The sequence below is a fragment of the Zea mays genome, chromosome 8 (genome assembly GCF_902167145.1).
Source record: "Zea mays cultivar B73 chromosome 8, Zm-B73-REFERENCE-NAM-5.0, whole genome shotgun sequence".
NCBI lineage: Eukaryota > Viridiplantae > Streptophyta > Magnoliopsida > Poales > Poaceae > Zea > Zea mays.
The window spans coordinates 64,558,432-64,567,228 of NC_050103.1; the positions used below are offsets into that span (position 1 = coordinate 64,558,432).

An 8,797-nucleotide genomic window follows, 5' to 3' on the forward strand; every position below is an offset into this window, starting at 1 on the left:
AAGAGGAAAAGACTATCTAGACCCAGATAAATTACTATAGAGTTGTTGTCATAGGCAAAGGGCCTGGATGTAATTTTGCATGGGCTGCGACCCGTGCCTATAAATAGGTGAACAGTATTCCCATACTGGGCACGCGGACTTGGCATTTGCTTTTGCGTCACTCTTGTACCCTTGCTTTCCTTCGAGCCGAAGGTACATTTATAATTTGTTATTGTTAATACAGTAACGCAAATAAAAATAAGTTAATAACAATGTTTAAAGTGTTTATATTATTTTTCATATCTTGTGTATGAATCCTTCTCCATCATTTATTGTGTTTATGAAGGCTTGTCTTTCATAACCTTCGTCCGGGATTCATTATATCCGAAGGGAGATAATGCTTCGAATGACGAAAGACTTTAACATTTAACATTTTTCATGTTGCCTTGTTCTTAACTCTTAGCATTTGAGAACAAGTCCCCAACAAGACACTTCTTCTAAAGAACCATCGATAATATTTCTAAAGAACCATCGATAATATGAACATTATAAGTCACCAAGTATTTATCAAATTGTCTATAATGTCATATGAATAATAGACGCCTGCAACATGAAAACCATCGCATTTAGGAGATTGATATCATACGCTTTGGAAACCGTCTTATTAAGTTCTAAACAAAATGACTTAAATTGTCATACATTCTTCCATTTATAATCATTTTTTATATACTGTATTATAATAATTTAAAAGAGAAATATACATACACGCATGTATTTAATAACATTATAATTAATATAACATAGATAAGTATCATTCAATATCTCATAAATAAGCATTGTCAAATAACTCATACAAAAGTGTAATCTAAATTCAAACTAAAGTACTAATTGAAAATTTTGGTCATCACCTATTTGCGTTAACATTGAGCCTAACTAAGTATATATAAACTCAAGTCTCCACACATGTGCGACCACCAAAGTTTTATTCCATCTTTTCCTATACAAATAGGTGAAGGCAATAATTAGTAGTTAGACATAGTTGAACACCTCACATTATGAGATATCACAAAGGTCATATGTATGTGTAAAAAAGGATAGAATAATGCCAGATTTTGCATCTGTCAAAAGAACTTACATTCTAACTTTGTTGGAGGCAGCCGTGCTGACAATTGGTGAGACAATCATTTTTTGCCACATTTGAGCAAAAACTTGCATTTAGGTCAAATAGATTTGACGGACCAAGAAATAGTATCTGAAAAATCATTCGACACTCTCCCATCCTATTGTAAATAACCAAGAAATTAGTTGATATTAATATTGACATGTGGTACATGATCTTGTACTATTGAAGATACTAACATATTGTATATTTTCCACAAAACTGACCTTTGACCTGAAAATTAATATCAAAAGACACCTATGTCTATTGTCTACGAACTCAGAATAATGCATAGAAAATCTGCTAATCAATAATCTAAACATCTAGGCCATGATTACACAATAAATAAAATTGCCAAAATAGGTCAAATATTTTGTAGTAACGCTCTTATTCAGACACATAAATAAACAAGCAATCGCAAATGTGAGAATCACAAAGTTCTAATTCTGCCTTCACATGATAGTTCATTGACAACTATAAGGGATGACTTTGCAGATAATGAATGAAACTATTCTTGTGGTACTGCACTACTATGGTTCAAATGTGAGGATTACATTTATCAAATTTCATGAGTTTTGTCTTCTGTATTGCAAGTGGTGACAAAATAATAAATGTTTCATAAAAAATCGGTTTCATTGTAGTTAGTAGTTAACTTTCTAACGATTTAGCATATTGTGAACAACTAGTTCATGACGAACCTCCTTGTTCTCAAAAGCAGTGGACTAATAGTGCACCATAAGTTAAAATGTAAGATTCTCCCAAAGAAAGGCTAAATGTAAACTTTCCTGAATAAATCTAGGTAAAATAGCTGATCTACCTGGTAAATTAGGTAAAGGATTTGTTAGAGCCCATCCTTTCTTCTTATAAGCTTCCCTGGCTTCTTCTCAAGAATTACAACATTGACTTGCAATTAAGCATTGATGTTCTTCAATGAAACATTAAGACTCAAAAGGCTTACTTGAGATAAACAAGCACCAGAGGTTCTCAGATCCAAGTAAGCGCCACTTGGTTATATGCATCTCTAGGGATTAAGCATTAACTTCGTCTATGTGATAAACAAAAACATAGAAACAAGATAATCCGTTCAAGTTGAGAGGCGCTCACTCTTATATCTGCCTGTACCTAAAAGTTCAAGATGTTGCATATCCTAATAGGTAATAACTATTATAAAGATGATGGTTGTTATCAATTCCCGATATCACAGTAGCTAACAAAAAGTCACTTAGTAAACTACAGAGAGCCTAGCAATCAAGAAACAAGGTAGGGAAATTAGTGATTACTAAAACAATAGCATGGGAATCAAATTAACATCAATTAATAGGGACTATCTCCTCCAGCACTCCATATGTATCATGGAGTAAATCAATGTTGTGATGGCATAAGACACATTTTAGGTTGAATGACCTAATAAATAAGCAACACTATGAGAAAATAAACACCTAATAAATAAGCAACATTATGAGAAAATAAACACCTTGACTGCAGTAATGACATTCACCCATATAGCACCATTGTGCATATGTGTTATATTTGCACTTTTGCAGCAAACACAATATGATGAAAAACAATCAACAGCTGGATACCCATATGTGCTTTTAGGTACTTCAGGGGCTAAGATGTCCTAAAATTGTTTCGTAGAAACTAAAAGAAGTGTTTCCTCCTAAGTTTTTAGTAATTCATATTTACATTTATGACTCTAAATAATTTGTTATAAAAATACCATTCATAAAAATACAGCAACTATGCATCTGGTGGCTAGGATCACATTGCCAGGAAGATGTCATCATGGCATGAAATATGCTAGAAAACATGATTTTGGTATTCGCTTAATATATACTCAATGTTCAATATTGTTGAAATTTGTGAATAAAATTATGAAATTTGGCAGTCTGAGCTGAGTTCTGGCTCAGATTCATTTCGAGTTTCTCACCACTACAGTTTTTCAACTATATATGTGTTTCAAAACAAACGAAGATAGAGAAGCACATCTAGCAGATATCAGTTTACTGATTCTTGAAAGATAGATATCGTTGTGCCTCATGTTGAACAGATATCATTTTACTCATCCTTAAGCCTGCTAGGTTCTGGCCCAGCACGTGGCTTGTTTAACTTAGCGGCTGACTATAGTTTATGTAGGTCTCCTTCAGCAACAGAAGCGTCTCCAACTGGCACAACTGCAATACCAACAAAAACATGCATTAGTTAGAAGAAAAAAAATCAAAGGCTAAATAGGTTAGGTTAAAAAATGACATCTTAGATTAATAAAAATAATCTCTACTAACAAATATTAGTTCATTGTTTCATACAAGTGGTCAAGAAGGAACATCGTGCATTTGTAATAAAAAGCTGATAAACGCACATATGTTGACAACTATGGAAATTAATATTTTTTTACAATATCTAGAGTTAGGTTGCTATATTTACACATATTGTTTCCAAGACCTGAACAGCTAGACATATATATATAATTATATAGAGCATGCGAAATAAACATTAGTTAAATTTGGTGCAGTCCATTCTCTGCATCTGCAAACTTATTAAGAAATAAAATTTCTTACATTCTGTTCGTATTTAAATCAAGTACATCTCTTTGAGCATTGGAAATTAATTTGGTTACTTTGAGGTCTGTTTCATCAAGCTATTGCTTTCCTGTGTTCTAGTGTCAAAGAGATTGTTTTAAAAGATTCTGGTGAAGGGTCACTTGCAAATTGCAATTGTCTCAAGGATAGATCAAAAGTATGTCGTAAAGTAGTTGCTTATGCTGGAAACTTACTCATGGTATCATGCCTCGTACATCTCAATTCATTGATTTATTAATCACTTTATATTATGATGATATGCAACCTTTTCTTTTCATTCTAAGTTGCAATATGTGTTCTCAAACATTTCAGTTCCATTTTCATTAAGTTTTAGTACTCCTAGACAGTTTCTATACGGTCTGCATTTCATTACTGACATTCAGTTTCTATACAGTCTGTATTTCATAACTGTTAATAGCCATATGCAGCAACAAAATTCAGTCTTCCTAAAAGACTACTTACATGTGTAATTTGCATGTCGCGTACTCTTAGTGTTGATTATATTTCAACCTTAGATATATTCATGAGGCTGATTGATATTTTTTTAAATGTATGTCTGTACTTCGCGGACTCTGCTGTAGTGCAGATTGGAATTGCATTTTACTACTGAACCGAATGTAAGAAAACTAAAAGGTCTTCATATCAGTCAAAAAATAATGGAGATGCAAAATACACTTGGGGAATTTATAAGTGTGGCTGTAGGGGACTTCATACCAAATCAGAACTGGCCCTATCTAGAACTGTTACCAAATGGCAGTTTGCTCTACGATCGGTTTGTGCTAAGTAGGATAAATTAAATCCAAGAGGAAAGCAATGTTGGAGAAGCTGACTGAGACAACTGGACAATCTAGCCGCAACGACGAAGTGGTGCATGAAGAAGGCAGCTAACTAACCCTAACAGACAAGATTTGATCTGAGTAAGCGCGATTAAAGAGGGTTGTTCGTACCTATGGGATGCGATGAGATGAAGAAGACAATAGGGCAAGGGAGGCAGTGGAGGGGAGACCGTATCCGTCGTAGGCCGTAGCTTTTGTTGACTGTGAAGGCGATGCCTGCTTTCTCGTGGTGGTGGCGACACTGCTTTCTTGTTCCTTCAGAAACGCCTCGTCGTGCCACGTTCTAGGGATGCACCCGTTACCGTCGGAACAACAACGTACGACATAAATTAAAAGAGGTGAAGTGGACGCACCTGATCACAGATCTGCTTTACAAGGGATCATTTAGGGCTAGTTTGGAAACTCTATTTTCCTAAGGTATTTCTATTTTACCAAAGGAAAATGAACTAATTTTCCTTGGGAAAACGAAAATCCCATAGGAAAATGTTGGTTTTTTAGTCTAAATCTCAAATGGTCGGGGTTTTACACTTTGACAATGTAAATGTAAAAGTACTAATATATTAAACATAGGATGGAAATAACTTTCTAAACCCCTTGGTACATAAATGATAGGAATTAAAGCAAAATGATGAATTAGGTCTGTTGTGTGACACATAATGATAGGGTCATATGTGGGTTCATTTAATCATCTATATCAAGTTACAGAGAAAAGTTTTACATTTTGTATCATATATATCATCAAACTAAGCCGAATTCACTATTTACTACGTTGTTCACAATACTTCTTATCAGAAATATCATATGAAGGTTTCATATTTAAAAGTGACTAGTATACTCACTAATATCTAAGATGGTCTTTATAGTCTCGGCTACCCTAATAATATCTTTATTTGAGATGGTTTCGTATACAAAAGTGTCTAATATACTAACCAAAATATAAGGCAATTCTTGCAATCTTAACAACTCAGAAGGTATATTTATTTGAGACGGCTTTCGATAACAAAACATCTTAAATCAACATGAGACATTTCTTACAATGTAAATGTCTCAAAACACTTATTTATTAAAGTCAGATCTTTAATAAATTGTCTTATCTTACTCATCACCACATGATAAAAGACGTTTCTATAAAATACAATGATATCCGTCTTCAAATGTGCGTCTTAAATAAGCGTATCTCTAGTAGTGGTGGCTGTTGGACCGCCATTTTGCTTCGCAGCGTATATCGGGCTGCTTCAGCCCCACTCTGATGATATGTCTCGAGTTGTGGACCAACTCTTAAAGTTGATCGCCACCTTTAAAGGTTTGTCTCGTTTAAGCAGATCTGGAACCATCTGATGTATAAATGTGTTTACTAGCCTCCTGGGACTAGTAATTGTATCAGAATTGAGTCCCAGAGGATTGGGAGGCTTCATTCATCTATCGTTGTGTTTACCATCTTGAATTCATCAAGGATCCCCTTTAGAGCTAGATCAACGTCAGGGTCATATGGTTCCGGGGGGTGGGGGAAGAAAGTTCCACTACATAAAAATGTAGTTTTGTTAAACACGAAGCTAAAGCACTTACGAAGCTAAAATGTGACACAAGCATAATTATACGCTTTTCACGCTCTGTGGCTTCTTTAGCTTTTCTTGCTTCCTCTGAAGCTAGATGAGATACTTCTTCACTTTGTTTGATAGCTTCGTCTGCTATCTTTCTTCCATCGTTCATCCACACTTAGAATTCTAGATAAATTACAGCCTTCACATGTTCATAGCCAACATTTTCGAGCAATGACACGGCCCCTCGAACACCCACACAGGCACAAAAGTCCCCTCTGCCGGCTAATACTTCGTCAAAAGCTTCAATGTAAACCCCCATCGCAATTAAACTAGGCAAGTATGGAATCAAAATATTTGTGTTGATATTAATCACATTAACCTGCATTTATAAAAGCGCAACTTATAAACTAAGTTCTATTTTAGCTAACCATCGAACAAACAAATAATTATTTAGTTAATTGAAACATGAGTTACGACCAAATTATATGTTTAATGTGTACACGACTTAATTATAAAACTAATATGTCTAGAACGATAAAAAATGGATTTCTTACGACACAAAAGATATTATGTTCGTATATCGTGAATTAACGATGACGGACGACGAAGAGGCTGCGGGGTTGTTCCGGGTGCGCGACGTGGACACACGTTCGATGACGGCGTGCCGCGAGCACGACACGGCAACGCGCGCAGGGTGGGAACTCGCAACGTTGGGGCTACGCAGGATGCGCGTGAAGTTGCACCGAAATTTATGACATCTACATGAAGAAAATCACTTCGTCACCTATCATGCGTGGCATTGCATGATCTATGACGTTTCATGTTCTTTCGTCATAAATTTAGTGACATAATATATGTCGTCATAGTTTTGTGACATGCTATTTTTGTCACTAACCATCACTAAAAACGCCACATCATGCTTACACGTAGGATAGAAAACGTCATAAAATAAACATGCGAATGACATGGCATGACTAGGATCTTACGTGGCATCTATGCTTACGGCAATTTTATTCGTCACAAAATATTTGGCCATAAGCCAATTTGTTTCACTATTTTTTGGCATTTTTATTTTTTAATCTGGTAGCCCAGCGCATAGACATTACATCCAATTTATTTTACCCTATTTTTTGCCTTTTTATTTTTAAGTCTGTAACCAACTGTTGTTAACAGGCGCATAAACTGTAGCGCCCTACTGGAACCAGCGTTGGGTTGCACTAGCCAATTTGTTTCACAAATCACAATGTACTATAAGCAAAATCCATTGTAATTAAACAATCAACAAATGACCATCAAATATACTTAGCAACATATTATTATAGATATCATTTATCAAAAACCAAATCCTTCAAAATTTTCAATACTAGCATCATGTTTTATCACCAGCTTCACGTAGATTGCCGAGGACAGTACCAAAAGAACATAGCAAAATAAAAAATGTCATGTTTTCATCACACTAGCTACAAAGGATAGTACCAAAAGAACAACAAAATAAGGGTCATATAGTAGCAAAGGGCCACACAAAAATAAATCGACCAACTACTTATTGAGGCTAAAGAGACGACGAAGGAGAGCATTGGTCTCATCTGCTCCTTTTTGCAGATCATTAATCTTTTCTAACTCCTTATCCCTTGCTTGTTCTGATTCTTCTACCTTCTTCTTGAGGGCTTCTAACTGAGCTCTAACTTCTAATGTATTTTACTTCTCTGATCCATGTTCTGCCTCAAGGTCTGCCACACGTGTAGGATCACCACCATTGCCGCTTTTCTTTGTGGCAGGTACAAGACCAATATTTTGAAGAAATTTTGATGAAGCCAACACTTGAACAACTGCTTCTGTAGGGGTCTTGGATTCTTTCCCTTCTACTCCAGGTCCAACCACAAGTGATTCCATTGTGTCCTGTGAATGAGGAGGTTTAAAAATAAGACAAGAGGTGATAAAATGAAACCAAAACAATTAATATCATATCAAAATGCATAAGTCATCTCTATTATACAAGTAGCACATCATCTCTTTTATACAAGTAACAATGTAGCACTCTGCCTAGTATATGTCATCTCTATTATACAAGTCATGTTCCTATAAGTAGAATTGCTCAAGTGTTCTCTATTATACAAGTAGCAATGCTAGTTGTATAATACAGGGAAGTGTTCGCTATTATACAAGTCATCTCTATTATACAAGTAGCATTGTTCCTCACCTATCAAAATGCACAAGTAGCATTGTCATCTCTATTGTACAAGTCATCTCTGTTGTTTTGTTGCTCTCTATTATACTAGTAGCATATCATTTATATTATACAGGTAGCATATCAAAGTGCGTTGTCATTTCTGAGCCAACAGAGTTACTTAAATTTTTTATTTAGAACACTAAACTAATCATAAGAGAACAATATGCATGGATTTATGTTTGCTTCAGCTGAACAGAACAACACACAAGGATAGATGAACAGAATAAATGTTTGATTCAGCTGAACAGAACAACACACTTGGATAGATGAACATAATAGATGTTTGATCAAAACAGAACAGAAAAGTTCCTTAATAAGATGTACCTAGAACAGAATAGAGCAGAACAAATGTTTGATTTGGAATAGAACAATTCCTTAATTCAGAACATAACAGTACCCAAAACAGTATGCATGGTCCAAGAGTCATGCTTCCATATAGATACAATGTTATATAGAAAAAGGAGCAAGCATGA

The 8,797-nt window shown here is 35.1% G+C and overlaps 1 long non-coding RNA gene across 2 annotated transcripts; it reads right to left on the reverse strand.

Moving 5' to 3' along the window:
- Positions 1-753: 753 nt before the first annotated feature.
- On the reverse strand, positions 754-4,859 carry LOC109941649 (uncharacterized). 2 transcript variants are annotated; one of them, XR_002264366.2, is made up of 4 exons: positions 4,665-4,859; positions 1,956-3,312; positions 1,115-1,259; positions 789-976 (listed from the first exon to the last, which is right to left on the reverse strand). It is a non-coding gene; the product is annotated as an uncharacterized lncRNA (long non-coding RNA). The 2 variants fall into 2 exon arrangements; XR_004851954.1 differs by having other exon boundaries at positions 754-976; positions 1,115-3,312.
- Between the last annotated feature and the right edge of the window lie 3,938 nt (positions 4,860-8,797).